Source organism: Cupressus sempervirens, chromosome 11, assembly GCF_028749045.1.
Source record: "Cupressus sempervirens isolate cs-2001-9-10 chromosome 11, ASM2874904v1, whole genome shotgun sequence".
In the NCBI taxonomy this organism is placed as follows: domain Eukaryota; kingdom Viridiplantae; phylum Streptophyta; class Pinopsida; order Cupressales; family Cupressaceae; genus Cupressus; species Cupressus sempervirens.
In genome coordinates this window covers 290,274,341-290,295,189 of record NC_143128.1, presented here as the reverse complement: position 1 = coordinate 290,295,189, position 20,849 = coordinate 290,274,341, and the positions used below count along the sequence as shown (strand labels likewise).

General features: G+C 36.7%; 1 pseudogene; it reads left to right on the top strand.

Moving 5' to 3' along the window:
* Positions 1–4,805: 4,805 nt before the first annotated feature.
* Positions 4,806–6,200, top strand: LOC149529259 (protein EXORDIUM-like 2 pseudogene; annotated as a pseudogene).
* The last annotated feature ends 14,649 nt before the right edge of the window (positions 6,201–20,849 follow it).

Below are 20,849 nucleotides of genomic sequence, written 5' to 3'. Positions count from 1 at the left end.
TTTGATGTGGCATCATCCATGTCTTCATTGGTTTGAATGTCTAAGTTCATTTCATTGGCCCTGGCTGCAAGCAACATGTCCCATTTATTATTTATGACAACTTGCTCCTTTGTGTATAGTGGGGTATTCCTAAACTTGCAAATGCATTCATTATAGAAGCAGGTCAAACATTTCCTTGAGCATATGTGTTGTTGTATTCTAGCTTTCTCTTTAGTTTCATTGTTACAGTTTTTGTTTCATCAATTTCTCTATGCAGTGTTACTTGTACTTTGTCAAAGTCTATAGGTACCTTGATGATTGTTCCAATTAGCCCATATTGTGATCTCTTGAAGCCTAATTACCTTCTTTGTGCAAAAGCTATCTACAAAGACACAAGTCTTTCTTCCAACGAACTTAGCATTTTGACTACATTTATACAAGGATTTTGTCTTATGTTCCAAGGCACAACGAAGCAAGGTAGTTTGCCAAATGATATTGTTGTTAGACATTTCTTGCAAATTAATTGTCCTAGTTCAATTTTCTTTACATCGGTAGCAATGAGTAGCATAGGAGAACTGTTCATGACATCTTGGTCAATGTGATAGATGCTTTTGCCAAACTGTAGCATTTTGCAAATGGCACATGCTTGTGTTGGTGTGTCATTTATTCTATGCTAGTATATAGAAATTGATTCTTTGTCTCTATTTTTGCTAGTGCATGTTCGTTTGGATTTTCGGTGTTGGCATTGTTTTGTTGGGATGTTACTATTGTCACATATCAATGCGTCTTTCAAAAAATGCAAAGAGAAATGGGTTTTTGGGTTTTTAGTCACTGCAGTAGATGTTGTAGTATCTAATGATTCTATGAGAATTGGGTTTGTCGTTTGCATTGCTAGAGCAGTGTAACTAGAATTCAAGTTTTCTTGACTACACTCATTGACTTGGGAGATTGACATTGTGTCCATGTAGTTTATGTGTGGACTATCAAGTTTAAGGTACTTCCTGGATGACTATTTCAAACTTAACTAAGTCAAGATTCAATTCTGCAATACGACATGTACATGCCAACTTGTAAAAGTGTGCCAAAGTAACATGTTCATAGTTGCCTTTTATTTTAATTTTCCATTGTTAGAAGATGGCTAAAAATTGAAATAGTAATGCTAAGTTTTAACACTTCAATATCAAAATTTTTTAATTGCTATGCTTCACAAATTAGATGTAGTGGTCAATACCTTGCCATGTATCATGAACAAGTGATAGCATTGTTATCTCTTTCGTTTGATCTTCATACAGTGTTGTCCTAATATGGTAACCATATATTGTGATAGTGAAAAGAAATTAGATAATTGAAATAGTAGAACTTAAACATAGAAGAATCAACAAGAAATGGTTTATGCACATGACAAGACTAAATGATAATAACAATTAATAACATAGTATATGTCATAATCTAAAGTGACTGTCTTATTCTTTTTAAAGTATAAAGATTTAAAATATAATCATGTATCATCAATAAAAAGAACTTCTGTATAAAATGTTTAGTATTTTGTAGATATAATTTCTATTAAGAAATTAAGAATAGTCTAATTTATTTAATCAAATAGTAATGTGCAAAGAGGGTCATATCAGAGTCAGTGAATGAATCAATTTTGATCATAATCAGAAAATAATAGCTTTGAAAGAAAACTAGAATTGAAGTGGCCACTTCTCCATCATCAAGTACAAATAAAGGTTCTCATGGTTTGGGTATTGTTATAGGGGCTTCTTTGAGTGGGGCTTTAGCTTTAGCTTTATGCATTTTTTGGTATTGTTATAGGGTAGTTTTAGCATCTAAGATTATTGAAGAACCTAGTACCCCTTCAAATTTGAATACTATTGAAGAGGTTTAGTTCATTAGCCATTCAAATTTGAAATCAAAATCTCCTGCAATAAAAAGTACCCAATAGGAGAAAATTTTAGCCAATGTTATTAGCACATTTATGAGAGACTTTGATAATTCTACGTCCTTTGTTATGGTTAGTGTATTCTTGTTATTCATTTTTTGTAATTCAATATTTCAGAGAAGAAATAAATAACTAAAACAAGGATTGAAAAAATTGATTAAATATAACTTAGTGATGTAATAATATGTTTATATAAAAAGAAAATTCAAAAATAAAATAAAAATGAGAATTTTTTTTATTAAAAATATATAAAGTATCTCTCCTGAATATTGGGGCCATGGCTAACATGGTGCTACCCTAGCTGAAAATGGAATTTTAGAATTTTTTTTTTTAACTATCAACTGTTACTATAAGCTCTTCAAAGAAAAATCAAGTTTGTGCGTTTGCAAGTTTTTCTGAACATTCAGTTGTGTATTTCTCATGGGCATGTCAAAATTAGGACAATGAGAACATTCAGCTGTATTTCTTATGGTTATGTCAAAATAAGGACAATAATAGAGACAAGAAATAAAATATCAAGAAAACTTTTCTTATGGGTAATGTCAAAATAAGGACAATAAAGAGAAAGAAAATAAGAGACAGGAAATAAAATATCAAGAAAACTAAAAAAAAGACAGATGAAGATAAGATTCGCTTGCTTAAAAGAATTGGAATTTTTACCTTTATTATAGTGGTGGTAATTGCAGTAAAATTTGATTGAATGCAAGCAAAGATGGATTGTGATGTGTGTTGATAAAGTAAGTAGGGACCAAGTGCACAAAAAAGAAAGACTGCTTTATTAATCAGACAAGCTTTTTCACCCAAAAGTGATTCCCAGACTTTGTCCCCATCTAGACTCAATGTGATTTTGTTCTGGTTTGGAACTCTTGGTCAGAGGATGTACTAAATGAATATATGAATGCCATAGAATGGGTGTGTTGTAGATATGGGGGTTGCATTTGTGTTGCAACTTAGTATTGTTAGGAAGATTTGTGCTACAAATTGTGCCGCTCAAGGGTTACAGTGTTCTTAGCATGTAATTCATGATGTTTTTGCACTAATTTTTTTCTCGTTACAAATAGTATGCATTCTTTTCCTACCGATTTTCATTCAAGAATGGGTAAGCATGGGATGATGATGTGAGAGGTTTGAATTTTTTGGACAAACAACAGAGTAGGATCATGTTTTCTTGTGGAAATTTTTTGGCTCTTTGAGTAACAATTAGGGCTCTGTTTACAAAGGCATCATAAATGGTAAGAATTATGCTATAAAGTAGATGAGGGGTGATATGTCCCAAGAATTGAAGATTTTGTGAAAGGTCAATCATAGTGATTTGGTGAAGTTACAAGGATTTTGCATCAGTTCAAAGGGAAAATCTTACTTGGTCTCCCTTCAATAGCAAATTTAGGGCTAAGATTACTAGTTTTGCCATGGCCAAATTAGGGATAGATGTGTGCACAAGGCACATAGTAGGCACACCAGGGTAGATGGGTCTAGAATACCTAGTAAATGGAGAAGTTACACCAAAACTTGATGTGTTTGCATTTCGGGTTGTGTTGCTGGAGCTAATTTCTAGAAAGGATCCCACTATTGTTGAAGGGAAGCTTCCATTGGGAGGAATTGTAGGGCTACTGTCGACACAAATAAAGCCCCTCATGGAAGGGGAAGATAGAGAAGTGAAGCTGAGAAAGTCATAGTGCAACTCATCCAAATCGTTTTCTCTAAAGTTGGCTAGATTTACAACAAATGCCCTTGGGTGAACTACTTTAGGCTTCAACCTTCTATTAGGGTTACTAGATCTTGTTGAAAGATCATACGAGAAGTTTGTGAAGAATGTTTCGAAGATTTCAACTACAAAACACAAAGTGGGTTTTAAGGCAGATGTGATGAGAATCACAGAGGAAATTATGGAAATTACACATGGATTTGGTAGTAATTAATACGAGACAATGCATTTTAGCTCAACCACTTCCATAAAACTTGGGCCATGAGAGGGATCTAACCTACGAAATCTTACCAAATTTTGCCCATAAAATCTTATGAAATTTTGTTTCTAGTATAAGTTAATAAATATAATTATTTAAGAAATGAAATAAAATGTACAAACTGTTTCTGCAAGGCAATTTTGCAACTTCAACAACAACCAAATATCATTTGAAAAGAAGAACCTAAAATTGCAACTTACATTTTTCTCTGGATTTGATTCAAATATTCGACTTCTTAACTCTGTGCTCTCCTTGAAGACTACTACAAATGCCTCGTCTGCAACGATTGTAAATTTGGCTGATTGTCATAATTAATGGCTTTGACCTATACCTTCTGACAAGGATTGATGTAACAATTAATATGTGAGCTACTGTCACAATTAATACGATCTTATCAACATCATTTTTTTCCTTTTTTTTTCATAATTAAAATATAAAATTACCCTTGAGAAAAATCCACACGACCAATAGCAAATTAGGAATATGATCACTAAAAATATTTTAAAAATATTTGTTATTTAAACCTTTGGAAAAGACAACTTGTCTCAAGTTAAATCAATGATGTACCTCTATCAAAAACATACTAATAATCATAATAATAATAAAATGTTAAACACCGGCTGTGTAGACGCTTCCCACATCTTGCACTACCCATCCGTCCGTCATTTCGACTCCCTCCTCGTATCTGCTATCTTGCGGCGTGCGCCGCGTTGCAGCAATTAATATTTTAGGGATTTAAAGTAAATTAGTTCTCTTTTAAAACCGTAACTCAGCAGATTACGTCTTGGAAAAGACACTCGATTTGTCGCTAGTAAAAAGCACAACTGTTCCAATTATTATCTTGCTTTTACTTCTTATGGGGATGTTATCTCAAACACGCGTAATTGGTGAATTCCAGGCAGAACTGAGCTGTATTTTGGGGGAGCCCGGCGATTCAACGGTAGAATTTGCTCATTTGTTATTTGGCAGCTGTAAATGCCACCGGTAAGATCCCGTTGTCAATCCCTTTCGTCCCGCTTCCGCGTAGCCATCTCTGCCTATTAAACCCTACCCTTCTCTTGTTTGTTCTCACACAGTTCCTCACTTCAGTATCTAGGACTATAGATCAATTCTTTCAAATCTCTGTTCCGACTGGACTAGGGTTCCCACTAAAATGGCCGTTTCAGGGTCTCAGATGTTTGCGATGAGTTTAGTGTTAGTATGTATGGCGGCATTGTCCACAGTGGATGCTGCAGCTCGGCCCCTTTCTCATTGGAGAAAACTTTCTGCCCTGGTGGAAGAAGAGCCTCTTGTTTTGCAATACCACAATGGCCGTCTCCTCACCACATCTCCCATTCTCAATCTTCATCTCGTCTGGTACGGCAATTTCACTTCCGCCCAGCGTGCCATTGTGGCCGACTTTTGTGCAGTCTTTGGGGACGGAAAGCGGGAAGCAGGGTTCTTCACCCTCTGTTCTCACCTGGTGGAAAACGACAGAGGCCTACAGAGGATCTGCCCCTTCCACAGTAAACCAAGCAGCTCAGCCGCTAACGCGAAGGCTGGGGAAGCAGAAGCTGGACGAATCTTGTTCTCTCGGAAAGTCCCTCAAAAGAAGTGACATTGCCATGCTGGTGAAGGGAGCAATCAAATCCGGAGCTTTGCCTCCGCCATCGAAGAAGAAGAAGAGCAATGGTGAGGTGGAGTTGTATTTGGTACTCACATCTGAGGATGTAATGGTGGAGAACTTCTGCAGCAGCTCCTGCGGATTCCACGACAGCAGCAAAGTTGGAGACAGTGAATACGCGTACGCGTGGGTGGGGAACTCGGTGAGGCAGTGCCCGGGGCAGTGCGCGTGGCCGTTTCATCAGCCAATTTACGGACCGCAGAGCGCTCCTCTGCTGCCCCCCAACGGCGACGTGGGCGTCGACGGGATGATAATCAACATTGCTACTGTTTTGACTGGCGCAGTGACGAATCCGTTCAAGTCGGGATACTTCCAGGGAGACGCCGCCGCTCCATTGGAGGCGGTGTCAGCTTGTCCTGGCATGTATGGAAGCGGGGCTTATCCCGGTTACGCCGGTCAACTCTTGGCGGACGAGACGACAGGGGCCAGTTACAATGCCCACGGCGTCAACGGCCGCGCGTTTCTTCTCCCAGCTATGTGGGATCCCACCTCGCGCTCCTGCAAGACCTTGGTCTAAAATCACACAAACAAACTCTTAAATATTTCTTGTATACAATTCTTTAAACAGACTCGAGTACTCTGAACTCCAGCTGTTTGTAATTCTTTATTCATTCATTCTATTCAATTAATAAATTAAATTTTTATAATGGTACTTCAATTAGTCTTTGTTCTTGAGGCACTGGCTATGGTGCAACATATTTGCACCATTGGTAGTCGTGCCAAGTCTTGCCCCTGAGCGTAATATTAAAATAAATGCTTTTAGTGTAAACGCTGAGCGTAATATCTAAAAAAGTTTTAATTATATTTTTGTTAAAGCTGAGTGTAATACCTTAAAAAGTTTTTAATCATATTTTTGTTAAAGCTGAGCGTAATGCTGATAAAGTTTACTGTGACTTACTTCAATGTAATATAAACTTTATATTTTTTTAATATAAAAATGACATTATATTTTATATTTTGAATGTTTTTAGAATAAAATTTTGTAAGTAAAAGAGGAAAATTTCATAAAATTCAAAAATATTATCTTAAGATGGCTATTATATTGAGATAATATTTTTGAACTCAAAAACCATTCGTTTTCTGCCATCATTTTATAAAATCAATATTAAAATATAAAGTTACTAATTTATTTTATATTTACACTTTATTTGAAAGAAATTTTAATTTTTTAATAATTATTATTTCAATATCAATATATTGAGAATGATATCATATATTTAAAAAAATTAAATTTTCTTTTAAAAAAAGTTTTTACTACTTTGATTGACAGTATATATTTGACTTTTTTAACATTTATATATTGATATATTTTGAAAATTAAAACCTATAAAATAAAATTAATCTTTATATAAAATTAAATAAATATTTATATATTATTTTTAATAGACAATGGATGACTCACAATTTACCATTGCATTTTAGGCTCTTACCTAAATTAAATATTTTTATTAAATGAAAGTGATGTTATGTATATAGTTGTATCAATGTTTGATACATAAATGGTTCACATATAGAAGTTATTGTTTGATATATGAATGACTAAGTGTTAGATAGAAACTAAGGTTCAATTATTTTTAAAATATAAATAACTATTGTTAGGTAAAATATCATATATCTCTATGAATAAATTATAAATAAATATTTGTTTGATAGAGTTATAAATGTATTCATGTGTACATATAAATACATATACATGAATACTTAATTATTAAAATGACAACAAAATGTGTTGAATGAGAAACTAAATTAAGTTATTTTAAAAATTATATAATTATAACAAACTAAATTAAACATACATCCAAATAGTTATAATCAGTTATAGTCAATATATTGATTTTTAATCTTATAATTAATTATTTTAAAATAGAATTAAAAAATAATAATATATTCATATATAAATATCAATATATATAAATGTTTAAAAGAAATATCAAGAAATAAAATAAAATGGTAAATTAAAAAAACTTTAACTTTAAAATTACTTAACATAAGTTTTAAAAAAAATATCATTTAGGTAAATAGATTAGTTTAAAATAATAAACATTATACATTTATCCTACTTAAGAACTTAAAGCTAATCTATACTCTTACAATTTTAAAATTGGCACACGGTTGATAAATTCGCCATGATGTCCCCCATAAGACCACCATACTCTAACATCGGCCATATGTAATCTCAACTCCCCGAGTTTCTTGACCACCTCCTGATCCTCCTTGATCACCATAGTGCCACTCTTGGAATGCAGAGAACTCCCACAACTCCCCTTGTTCAACTCTGCCTGACTCCCTGAGCCCAATGCTGCACCACTGCAACCTTGCATCGAGAACCCCCATGACTCCCTTGCTAAACATTGCATCCACACTGGCTGACTTAGACCCCATAAGTCCTCCCTAGCTCATACACATACTTCCAAAGTATACTCAACACCACCTCGACACCTCTATGAACCTTCTAGCTCAATACACATACTCCTAGAGCATACTCGACACCTCCACGACACCTCTCTGAACTTCTTGGCTCATATGCACACCTCCACGGTATACTCGACACCCCCATGGCACCTCTCTGAACTTCCTAGAGTCCTCCAGTCCAATCTTGCATGCTATCCTAACATGACTATGCCTCCATGGCATTCCACCTCTTGTTGGTCTCCCTAGCTCCCCATTAAACCCTTGAATCCCAACCCTTGTTCCCATGGAAATGTTGACTGCCTTAGCCAAACCTTGAATCCAAACACTGAGCCCCGACTGATTCGACACCAAGTTTATGTCTACATGCCCTTGTTGGTGAACACTTTGTTCTCGTGCACCCGGTCCACTCAAACCAACCCCTTCATGCATCCACGTCGTCTCGTACTCAATCCACGAATCCCTTTGCATTCACCACCTACTTGAGTTCCACACCCTAGCTCCATGATCCACCCAACCTTGTTGCGCTAGACTTCTATCTCCAACTCGGTTAGCACTTCATAGCTTCACCTCTAAACCACTTCACGAATCTACTTCATCCATTTCAATCATGCACCACAAGCCTTTGTTCCTCGTTGCAGTCCATCATGACTCAACCCCTTGAGCCATACCCAAAAACTACCCCCTTTAGATACTTGATATAGATCTACCCACTTGACTCGGCATCCCCTTAGCACCATTCCAGAACACTACATCCTATTTGCCATACTGGACCACCACGGTCTCTGAGATCCTACCTCAATGCAACCAAGCACCCTAGATGTGCACCCAGTGCCACACCCAACCAATATCGCACCAATTAGCTATCTAGCCCAACAACATATTCCCCACACAGCTAACCATAAGCCCCCAACTCACCTACTCGGACAAACCACTTTGTCTCCTATTGCAGGACTAGGTACTCCACTTCCCCAGCTTTCAAACTCCGAACAACCTCCATGGTAGGCCATCAACATTGGCTTAGCTACACCGCTTCACTAAGTTAGGGACCCTTGTCATTACACCAAACCTCACCACATTACGATACGGCAGAGAAACACTTCATTGCTCCTAATGACTTTGCGTCACCTGTATCTCATCCGGAGACTAGAGGGAAGGACTACTCTTCTTCGTCCCTCTTGAGGGAGGTCGACTCTCCAAGTCACCCATCATGCACACCGGCACTTACCCTCTGCGGATACACCTCAGCTTGGCTCCACGCCTCTCCTACACCACAACTATGCTAGATGGAACATCTCATAGCACAACCCCAAGATCACACCTCGGCTCGGTTGCACATCGTGCCTACACCTCAACTATGTTGGAGGGACCATCTCGCAACACAACCCCAAAGCATACACCTCGGATCATATCTAGGACAAGATCCTACACCACAACCATGCTTGCCCAGCACACGACATAGTCCCATTTGCACCTCAGCTCGGTCGATGCCTCACCTACATCACACCTGTGTGCACCCAGCGTTGCAGCACAGGCCCATCCGACCTCTGAGTTTCATCTTGTGAATCAACAACCCCTTACATTGAGGACCAACTGCATAGGCTATGACAACCATACGAAAGGGAAAACAGAAACCCTGGAGATTGCAATGGGTGCACGATGTTGATAAAAAACAGAACAGTTGGCCTTTCTAAAAAAAAATGCAGGGTAGATGTGTGTTGTGGTCATAGCTTTGATGATAGATTTTGGTGACCAGACGTAGTATTACATAAGATGTATTAAATACGTTATAGTGATTTTGGAGGCTACAGAGATCACCAAGGTTAAACAGATACAGGATAAGCTGTTGTTAAACGTCCGTCACTTATGATTGTTTTATTTTATTTTATTATTTTGTATGTTCTGCTCTATTTGATTTGGAAGTAGTTATTTCTTATATTCTACATGTCCTTTGTTAGGGGTATGAAGTCCATCGGTCATATGATTGTTCATTTCTTGTTGAAGAACTTTCTATAAACAAAGAACCATTTTATAAATGATTGTATAATAATTTCCTGTGCTAGAATGTGGATATTGGAAAATCTCAAATCATGATAAATATTAGTGTTTTTGTGTTGTCTATTTAATTTTTGTGTTCACTCTTTTTCTTGCTTGTTTTTAAATATTTACAATTGACATCAATAGAGAAGGTGAGGCTAGAGCAGAGATAGATAGAGGTGAAATTGATTTTATCGTTACCAAATTTTTAAGAAATTTGGGCTCGGTAGAGGATGAGATTGGGCCTTCTAAGTAGAAAAATATGTCGTTTGCACTAGGGGGATGGCTGGGAATATAAGTCTGAAGCTGAACCAGAAGATTTAAAAGTTGTTAAATTTGAACTTAATGCAATTCTTGAGTGCACACACATGCGTAAGAGAGTTGTCATGGAAGAATTGCGGAAGTGAACAAGAGAAGATAAGACTGACGAGTTTGTAAAATGCCTGGTGTTGGCATATTTTAAAATGGTTTCTCTTATTTATGGTTCCAACCTCAAAGATACAAATAATTTTGCATCTAGAGTTTATACAGTGCTCCAATTAGAGTACTTTGAAGAGCATGCCAAGTTTCCTCAGAAGATAAATGAATAAACAACTTTTTAAAGAAAGGCAGAAGATGTGTCAGGCATGACAAAAGATATGGTTGAAAGAAGAGACGTGTATATAGACCAAGAAGAAGGTGAGGAGGCCAAAGTAATTCCTAGTTTTTCAAATAAGGAGGCACATTCTTTTGAAGATGAAAGAGCTGAAAGAGAGAAAAGTGAGGGATTTCACAAGTGATGAATGAGAGTTTTGATAGCTTCAGAAGAGGAGAGAGCGACAGGACAAACATTCAAATGTCGGGAAAATGACCTTTGTTTAGCATAAGGCTAAGGCTATTGGGCTTCCAACAAATTATCTTGATGAGATGGAGACCACTTCCAAATCACCTAAATTCATAAATGTGAGGATTTAATTGCCCAATGATGTATTGATGTGGCTCACTTGTAGGAAGTCATCTTCTTGGTCATGGTGATTTTGTAAGAAGATAAAATATTTTTTATTTTGATATGGTTTGGAGAAGGTTCATTCAGAGTGTGCCAGAGAAAAGTTTGACAAACTTGAGATTGACTCACATGGCCTCATAGTTCATAGTTCTCTGAAAGTCCAAATGGGAAGAAGTGAACGTAGTGCCGCATAGCTGTACCAATTGGACATCACGAGAGATATTGTTGGGGTATGAAGTCCAACGGTCACATAATTGTTTATTTCCTCTATGTCTCTTCATATTCGAAGAGCTTTATATAAATGATTTTGTACAGTCTATGTAAATTATATTAGTTAAGCATTAATATAAATTACCTGCTACAGTGTGGATGTAGACAAGATTTGCCGAACCGCAATAAATATGTGTTCTTATATTTTGTCTCCTAAATTTTTGTGTTCATCTTTTCTTTGCTCATTTTTATAAATTTACACCCTTTGATATTTTTGAAGTTAGTGTTTAGTATTTAGTGTTCAATAATTGTTACAACAATAACATTAATTTAAAATACCTATTATATAATTTATATTTTGGAATAGGTACGTAGTTTTATCATACCCTCCTACTAATAAGATATAATAGGAAGCTCCAAATCTTCCATTTCAGTGTAGGGAGGAATAAAAACTCATTCATTTAAGTTTTTATCAATTTTCTATGATAGTTGATATGATCCTGTCTCAAAATCTAAGTTCTAATTCAAGAACGTCACACAAACAATGAACAAGCATAAGCTATTTGATCCTTTAGCTAGGAATAAAGGTGACCATAAGGGAATCTAGCATAACTAGAATAACTTCCAACAAGATAACAAGAGAACTTATTGTCATCTGGATAGATTCTATGTGAATATAAAGGCATTTGAAACTTTAGAAAGGATGATAATTAGGGTTTATGAGTGAATTTTTCCTCTTATATATTATCAAACCATCACCCTATCATTGTTGGGATCTTTTAACTAGATAAGAGAAATCTTGACACTGATGGAAAGCATGGATTTTTCCTCATTACTTCTCCCCTTACTAATGCAGATGTCATCAATGCCACCAATGTCATCAAATGGAATAATAGAATTCGCTTGAGGTACCAATTTGCAATAAAGGAATGGGTTTGATATTATAAGAAGTTGTTCACTTATGAAGATATTGGCTTTATTATCGAATAAGATTGGTAGCCTCATTCCTAACAAGGTAACCTCTTGAGATGTTGATATATTAAACCAATAAATATTTCACATTACATCCAATTGTGGTCATTGTTTAATACACAAGAAATTGTTTTGTGAATTCTTTCATCTTTTTCTTTTCTTTGATATTGAATTCTTGTTTAAAATAAGGGAAATTATGTATTGAATTGGTTATTTAAAAAAAAAAATTATGTGATACTTGTGAAATTTTTTGAGGCAAACTTATTATTTATAATAATAATAATATATTATTAAATTATATTAATATTAAATTTATAAATAATTAGAATATGTGTAATTAATTTATGGAAATTTTTATTTTTAAATATAAAATTATAATTTAATATTATAGAATTTTTTTCAATTTTATAATTGTTTAATTCAAGAATTTAATATATAAATAACAATTTAATAAGATTATTTTTGTTTTATAATTCAAAATGATTATAAGATATTTTGAAATATTTGAATAAACACTCTCTCTCTCTCTCTCTCTCTCACACACACACACACACACACACAGACAGTTAGAAATAACCACATTTTATTGATTTACAAATCATAATATTTGTATATTTGTATAAATGAATACTTCACAAATCTTAGGTGTAGAAATGTATGATTGATAGTGAATTAAAATATAAAAAAATTACAAAATTATGTATCATAAATGAATTTTTTTTTACATTCTAAACAATTTCAAATCCATTTAATCATTACTTAAAAAAATTAAATAACAAAAATGGTTCATAATGCATAAACCTGACTGTAGATCTTATTGTCTCATAATCCACATAAACTAGCTTATATATATATTATATATATAAAATAAGCCGAGAGATATCCTTCTTAAGGTGCCATCATCGCATATTTATGAGTCTAAGAGGCATGAGGAAATGTTTTGAGACTCTTGATCTGTCTCATTTTTACTTCCATTTCCTCTATAATTTTCATGATTATAATTATAATTATATTTAGTCTATTTCTATTTTTTTTTTGACATGTAAATGAACGTCAATTTATTTTCAAAATGAAAAATGTTTACATTGAAGATTGCTGCCACTGTAGAAAGCCTCTCTGACTTAACTAAATTTAAATTATTATATAAGTTAATAAATGTGTTTATAACTTAGCTTTAATTTATTATCAACGTATACAAGTGCTAGTAATATTTACTAGCAACATAGTATTAGACGGATGTAGATTCGTGACAAGGTTGTATTGCTTACCAAAGTAAATTGTGTGTCAAGTAAAGCAATGTTACAAAACAAACACAGCAAACCATTCCTGCATTGTCTCATTGGCATTCACGTCTTCGCTCTCTTACGGCGAAAGCAACTCGTTTTCAGGAACTGACTGAAACAATAAGTTTTCAGGAACATTATCCAAACTGAAAAATTGCCTCTTTGTCAACTACACGAAATTCTCCACCAGCAAATCATTGACAGCCATGTTTCCTCCTTCGAAGCCGCGCCGGTCCGATGAAATAATTAAACAAAATATGCACGCTCGGTACACAACATCCAGATAAAACAGAGTTGTCGTTTGGATGAGACGTTTCTTGTGGAATTTGCCAGGAACCAGCCATGGTAAATTGCATTCCTAATTTATCTAGACGGTATGTAGTGATATAATTTTTTTTTTGATAAAACTGTTAATATGTCACTTTAAATCATTAATAAACTATAAAATTTTATTATACTTATAATATAAATGCTATTAATATAATTATGTATTTTAAAGTATACATATAAACGTCTTTGAATTTTAAAATATTTTAATATAAATTTAGAAACTTACTATTGTTAATATTTATTATATTAGTATATATTTATATAATTTATATTGTTAATTATATATTTATTTTAACTTAGAAGCTTTCTAAAATAAACTATACAAATTTAAAATTATCTATTTGATTTAAAATTATTAATTATTAATTTGTATTGTTACTTTATAATTATTTTCTAATTTTATTTTTGTGCTTAGGAAAATAAAGTTTCTATATAATTTAATATATATTATTATTAATTTATAATTTTTAAACTTTAAAAAATTGATTTTGATTATTTAAAAATTAAAAAATGATAATTATTTTTTATAGAACATAAAATAAAAGTCATTAAAATGACCAAGTTGTTATATAAAGATCATATGACAAGTGGGAGTGATTGTCAAATTCCAGGCATGATGTAGACAATGAAATCCTACTTGATGTTTTTGTTGATGATTCAACCCTTATCAAATAATAATGCAAAATTATTTTTTTGCTTCACACTTTGGACTTATCAAAATGTATTAAATGAATTTGTTGATTTTAGAATTAATAATACACTAAAGAATATGGATTATTTTGTCTAGCATGGCAATAAGAAAGTTTCTAAATACAAATGAGAATTACTTTCTCCATGCCCATTTTCATATAGATTTGCTACAAGATAATGCCCATTCTGATACTATTGAAACCCTTGTGACCACATGAACCCTAATCCCTTGTGTATCTATTAACATATGCATGGTGAATTAGTCAAATTCATGACAAGTAAACAAGTGAAGCATGCAATAGATCAATGATCAAGCATAATAGGTCATTGATGAGGTGACAAGATGAAAGGATAGTTAGAAAGACTGATGTGACATGCATTTAGATAGAAGTAACTAATGGATGCAAGGACAAAAGCTAGTTGTAGTGTGAAGAACCTCCTTATAGCAATATCGTGAGAATGCTCGAAATAACAGAATACCAAGTGATAGCAGAACTCAGAATGAATCTACTGATCGCAGGCCACTTCGAGGGGGTAACCTCCTTTGAGCAAGCTCAATACAATAAATTCGTCCGTACCCATCAAGGGCCTCAACCTATTCTTATATACTGGGTACGATCTAGAAAAGTAATACTACCTATGCATGTGGGATAATAAAATATACTCACGGGACGACTTACAAAGCATATGCGTCCAACAACACTACTCTAACAAAATAAACAGAAGGAACACACAGGTTCCTAACATCCCCTCTCCCTTAGAAAAAAGCTTTGTCCTCAAAGCTTAAGGTGTGAAAATTGTTGTTGAATCTGAAGAAGGGGTTCCCAGGTAGCATCCTCTGGTTGCATGCCATGCCACTGAATCAAGACCTCAGAGATGGAGCGAGAGCGAAGCTGGCGAGTGCGCTGGTCAATGATTGCCACCGGCTCCAGGATAATGGATCCTTCCGTATCCATTTCAGGGAGAGTAGTTTGTGCTCTGACAGTGGTACCCAGAACTTTCTTTAGACAAGAAACATGAAAGACTGGATGAATGCGGGAAGAAGGAGGAAGTTCCAGTTTATAAGCAACTGAACCAATCTTCTGCAGAACCTTATAAGGCCCATAAAATTTTGGGGCCAGCTTATGACGCCCTTTCAGCTTTAGGGAGGATTGTTTGTATGGCTGTAGACGAAGAAAAATCATATCCCCAACTTGAAATGAGCGCTCAGAACGGTGTTGATCTGCTTGCTGTTTCATCCGATTACGGGCCATGTGAAGATTATCCTGTAAGGTACGAAGAATCTGATCCCTGCTGCAGAGAACTATGTCAACTGCCTGGACTGGTGAGCTGTTGGGAGTGTAGGGAAGGAGCACTGGAGGTGCCTGACCATAGACTGCTTCATATGGAGTCATTTTAGAGGCAGTGTGGTAAGAGGTATTGTACCACCATTCAGCTAAAGGGAGCCACTTGGCCCACTGATGTTGCTGCTCGGAAGTGAAGCAACGAAGATAAGTTTCCAAGCATTTATTGACAATTTCAGTTTGACCATCAGTTTGTGGGTGATAGCCCGAACTCATCTTCAGTTTGGTGCCAGTTTTCTGAAACAGTTCAGTCCAAAAATGACTGGTAAAAGTTGCATCACGATCAGAGACAATGGAAGAAGGGAGTCCATGAAGACGAAATATCTGGTCCATGAAGATTTGTGCAACAGAGGAGGCAGTATAGGGGTGGCTGAGGGCACAAAAATGACTATATTTCGAGAGACGATCAACCACAACCAAGATCACTGTCTTGCCACCGGATTTAGGAAGCCCTTCAATGAAATCCATAGAAATATCAGTCCAAATCCGTGTAGGGATGGGCAATGGTTCGAGCAAGCCAGGAAGGAGGGTCGTTTCACCCTTGTGGCGTTGGCAAGTATCACATTCAGCCACCATCTGTTGAATCGTCTGTTTCATCCCTTTCCAAAAGAAGTTTCTCCTTGCTCGCTCATAAGTTTTGAGGAAGCCTGAGTGCCCTGCTGAAGGAGAAGCATGGAGTTCATAAAAAATAGCCTGATGTAGAGCTGGGTTCTGAGGAAGCACTAGCCGACCCTTGTATCGAAGAGAAGCACCATCCCAAGAGTAATGTGGTATAGCAGAAGGATTATTGGCTAGCTAGTGAATGATTTGAGATAAAGAAGAGTCACTGTCATAGCCCTGCTGAACAGACGCTAACCAATTGGGAATGGGCATAGAAATAGCGGAAAGGGAAGCTTGATTATCAAATGTGCGAGAAAGAGCATCTGCCACAATATTCTCCTTACCCTTCTTGTAGGTGATCTCATAATCATACCCCATGAGTTTGCTGACCCATTTCTGTTGTGTAGGAGAGGATACCCGTTGTTCCAGGAAGTATTTCAGACTTTGGTGATCGGTTCTGATGCAAAAATGACTCCCTAAGAGGTATGGCCACCACTTCTGTACAGCATGCAAAACAGCCATCATTTCTTTTTCATAAGTAGAGAGGGCTAGATTCTTACCAGAGAGGGCTTTGCTAGTGAACGCAATAGGATGGTCATCTTGCAGGAGAACAACACCCAATCCATTGCCGCAAGCATCACTCTCAATAGTGAAGGGTTTGGAAAAATCTGGCATCGCGAGAACAGGTGTACTGCACATAGCCTGTTTCAGTTGTTCAAATGCAGTCTCAGCAACAGGGGTCCAGGAGAAGGCATCCTTTTTTAACAGAGCTGTCAATGGTGCTGCAATTTTCCCGTAATCTTTGACAAACTTGCGGTAGTAGCCAGTCAACCCCAAAAAACCCTGAAGGCTCTTGAGAGTTTTAGGATGCGGCCAAGTTTTCATGGCATCTATTTTTGTAGGATCCACCCGCACTCCATGGTGTGCAACAATATGCCCGAGATACTCCACTTCCTCCTGGCCAAACACACATTTAGATAGTTTTGCACAGAGTTGATGATTAGAGAGAAGTTGCAAGACAAGCTCCAGATGATGGAGATGCTCAGCCCAAGTTTTGCTATATATGAGGATATCATCAAAGAAGACTAGAATGAATTTCCGGAGGTATGGTCGAAATATGTTATTCATCACTGCCTGAAATGTTGAAGGAGCATTCGTGAGGCCGAAGGGCATGACTAAAAATTCATAGTGACCATCATGTGTGCGGAAGGCAGTTTTAGGTATATCCTCCTCATGAACCCGAATTTGATGATACCCAGAACGAAGATCTAACTTGGAGAAAAAATGAGCCCCATGAAGTTCATCAAGAAGTTCATCAACAACTGGAATGGGAAACTTGTCCTTTATAGTGAGATGATTAAGTGCTCGGAAATCAATGCAGAGTCGCCATGACCCATCTTTTTTGCGAACAAGCAAAACTGGAGAAGAAAAGGAACTGGTACTAGGGCGAATAATACCTTGCTTCAGTAAGTCACGGACAAGTATCTCGATTTCGGTCTTCTGATGAAATGGGTAGCGGTAGGGCCTGATGTTGGGCGGAACACTGCCAGGAAGGAGCTGAATACGGTGGTCCTCTGGACGAGAAGGAGGTAATCCCACAGGTTCAGCAAATATACCAGAATACTTGTCCAAAATGTGTTGGAGATCGACAGGAGTGCTAGAGACTGCTGATGGCTGCATCTGAATGGAATGGAGCTGAGCGATGACACCATGTGAATTCTTCTTAAGAAGTTTTTCCATACGGTGTGAACTGATGATGCTGAGAGACCCTGGTTGTAAGCCTTTCAAAGTGTGTTGGTGCCCCTCGGCTGAAAACTGCATCCAAAGTTCAGCAAAATCCCAGAGAATGGGGCCAAGAGTGCGTAACCATTGGGCACCCAAAACCACATCACAGCCACCTAAGGGTAAGGCAAACATGTCAGAGCGCATGTTATAATCTCCAATAGAGAGACGCACATTGCGACATTTCCCTTTACAAATTAAAGTGCCCCCATTGGCAATCATGACTTCAAAGCTAGAGCAGGGATGGATAAAGCAATCAGCCTGTTTGGCTATTCGTAGATCAATGAAGTTATGAGTGCTACCAGAATCAATGAGTATAGTAAGAGAGATCTTCTTGAAGAAACCCTGGACCCGCATGGTTTGTGGAGTAGTGACTCCTGCCAAAGCATGGACAGATATCTCTGGTGGAGCTTCTGGTGAAGGAGGTTCAGGCTGGTGAGGCTCAACCTCATCATCCACTGTTTCCTGAGCATCTACATATTCTTCCAGTTCCGGTGGAGAATCCACATCCAAGAGATAGAGCGTTTGCTGAACACATCTATGGCCCCGAGACCATTTCTCATCACAATTATAACAAAGCCCTTTGTCTCGCCTGACTCGCATCTCTGTTTCAGACAAGTGCTTGATCGGAGTAGTTCTGGGAGCTGGTATGACTGGAGGGTTGTGAGAACCTGTATTTCTGAATGGAACAAAATTAGATCTGGAGCGTTGTAGAGCACTAATCTTGTCTTCCGCTAACTTAGCCAACCCAAGGGCTTCCATCATTGTAGTAGGTCGAAACATTTTGACTTCTGAGCGAAGTGCATCCTTCAGACCACTGACAAAACAACTACGGAAGAATTCATCAGACAAGCCCTCTGTGTGATTAGCTAATTTTTCAAACTCTGTCTGGTATTCTCTTACAGTGCCTGTTTGACGCAGTTTAGTGAGTGCTCCTGTGAAATCATCAAAGGAACTAGGGCCAAAGCGCTCCAAAATGAGGGTGCACAATTCGCTCCACGTTGGGCCTACATTAGCCTTGATGTACCAACGGAACCATTGAAGAGCTTCATGTTCCAAATGAAAAGATGCAAGGGGGACTTTGTGGTTATCCAAAGTATTATGCAAGCTGAAATACTGCTCTGCCCTATAGATCCATCCAGTCGGATCAGAACCATCGAAGCGTGGAAAATCAAGCTTTGGTCCACGGAAATTGCCAGAAGAGGACCCAGTATCTCCTGAATGGTTTCGGCTCATGGCTGACTGCTGAAAGTTAAGACCCAGAATTTTGTCATCCAGATCTTGAAGTTTGGTTTTGAGGGATGCAATTTCCTCTTCCATGATTTTTGCTCCTGTACGCGTAACAACCATAAAACAAGGTTTTTTTTTTTTTTTTTTTTTTTTTTTTTTTTTGGAATGGGTAGAAGACGAGAAACAAAAACTTTTTTAGTTACGGCAAACTTGGATTTGGGTAAAACTCAGATAGGAAATGGGTGTTCGACGGGTGGTGGGAGACTATCTGGGGACAAGGGAAATAGAAAAATGAGGGTTTCAAGGGTAGGGAGGCGAAATGAGGTGAACAGTCCAAGAGGGATAAGGGAGCAAAATGAGGAATTGAATCTTGTGGCTCAGTTTGGTGGCGATTGGATGAGAGGTGAAAAAGATAGGGCAAACCCTAAAATTAGATAAATGAGGGATTTAGGGCTTTGATATGTAAAATTTGGGGTTGGGTCGCCAAGGAAGGAAGTATGCAAAATGATATTGCAGACGTTCTGCGGAAGTATGAGCAGAAACAGAAAGCAAACAAGGAAGCTACGACTAAAAAACAGAAAAATTTTTACTCTTTTTTTTTTTTTTTTTTTTTTGAACAGTCGACTTAGAAAAATTCACTCACAGACAGAACAACTGAAAAGAGTTATTGCAATAACAAGAGATATTAGAAGTGAGAGGAACCTGAAGGCCACGACAGAAAAAAAAATTTGATGTAATTTCCACCCAGCGAGCCCAAGAGAGTGCTCTAATACCAGATGTGAAGAACCTCCTTATAGCAATATCGTGAGAATGCTCGAAATAACAGAATACCAAGTGATAGCAGAACTCAGAATGAATCTACTGATCGCAGGCCACTTCGAGGGGGTAACCTCCTTTGAGCAAGCTCAATACAATAAATTCGTCCGTACCCATCAAGGGCCTCAACCTATTCTTATATACTGGGTACGATCTAGAAAAGTAATACTACCTATGCATGTGGGATAATAAAATATACTCACGGGACGACTTACAAAGCATATGCGTCCAACAACACTACTCTAACAAAATAAACAGAAGGAACACACAGGTTCCTAACATGTAGGTTCACAGAGGGACTAGAAGGGCTACCTATCTAGACCCCTACTAGTAAGTGTGACAAGCAATATGCGATCGACTTGAGTGTGCAATTCAAATTGAATTTGAGTGGGATTTTGTTTGGGTAATGGCTTCTTTATATCAAACAATGTATAAAAAAACTTGAACTTCATTGTTGAAGCAACTAATGTTATTGTTGTTCAAGCTTTTGTTCAAAGGAAGAATGCAAGATTGTGAAGGAGATCACAGTTATAGAGGAATGAGACAAACATAAGACTGGCTATCAAATAGTTCACAGACACCCCTAGGGTTTATCTCATACACAATTTCAAATG